Source organism: Lottia gigantea (assembly GCF_000327385.1).
Source record: "Lottia gigantea unplaced genomic scaffold LOTGIsca_605, whole genome shotgun sequence".
Taxonomy (NCBI): domain Eukaryota; kingdom Metazoa; phylum Mollusca; class Gastropoda; family Lottiidae; genus Lottia; species Lottia gigantea.
In genome coordinates, this window is record NW_008710067.1 from 7,400 (window position 1) to 8,791 (window position 1,392).

The window sequence follows — 1,392 nt, forward strand, 5'->3', positions numbered from 1 at the left end:
GTTTATTGTCCCATCTGAACGACTAGACGCTCTTTTCATGTCAGCCTCTCTTACCTACATCACTGACAGGGGAAACTGGGTTGAAAAATCTGAAGGTATTATCTCGACCTATGTTAGTTGTTTGAAGATCACACAGTGTGAAACTCAGAGTAACAACATGTTTCAGGTTCTGTTTTAGTTGTTTGAAGATCACACAGTGTGAAACTCAGAGTAACAACATGTTTCAGGTTCTGTTTTAGTTGTCTGAAGATCACACAGTGTTAATCTTTAAGGAACAACATGTTTCAGGTTCTGTTCTAGTTATCTGAAGATCACATAGCGTGAAACTATGAATAACAACATGTTTCAGGTTCTGTTATAGTTATCTGAAGATCACACAGTGTGAAAGTTTAAGGAACAACATGTTTCAGGTTCTGTTTTAGTTGTCTGAAGATCACATAGCATGAAACTATGAATAACAACATGTTTCAGGTTCTGTTATAGTTATCTGAAGATCACACAGTGTGAAACTTTAAGAAACAACATGTTTCAGGTTCTGTTTTAGTTGTCTGAAGATCACACTGTGTTAATCTTTAAGGAACAACATGTTTCAGGTTCTGTTTTAGTTGTCTGAAGATCACACTGTGTTAATCTTTAAGGAACAACATGTTTCAGGTTCTGTATTATTATTATTTGGAGGTTTCCTGTTTACTATAATAGTAACTATAATCTGTATGTATATAGATGTATTTAGTATTTATTCACGTGCAATATTTGATATTTGTTCAAGTTGATAATTTGCGATAGTTGTATATCGCCAAGTTCTACTCTCTGTCTATAATAAGCTTAGATTCAATTTTTATACGCCCACATCTCTCTATGTGGACGTATATTGTCGGCACCCCTGTCCGTCCGTCGGTCAACATTTGCTTGTAAACGCGCTAAAAACTCTAGATTTTTTGATGGAATCAAATGAATTTCGGTATGTGTAGACATATTCATAAAACAAAGATCTAGTTCGAATTTGAGCTATTTTCGACCGTTAGAAGCAGAGTTATTGCCCTAACCCCAAAATCTTGAATATTTACCATCCGCATGCCGTGGTGGGCGTATATGGCTGTGGTCCACTATCTTTTTCTCTCTTATTTCAAATATTCAAATTAATATGTTCAACTGTATGCCATTTGTTTTAGAATGTCTTGGGATCTATAGAAATATAAGGTTTGGGAATTTTACAGTTGATTGTAAAGGGATTTCTTAAATCAGGAATTGTATGGAAGTTTTCTTAATTTTTTATGTGTATCAGGAACACTGATAGCATCAATTTACATCATTCTAATTTTCAATCAGACGTCTGTGATTCCTGCAATTCCACTAAAACTAAGTGTTTGGTGACGTCATTAAATGCTTAGT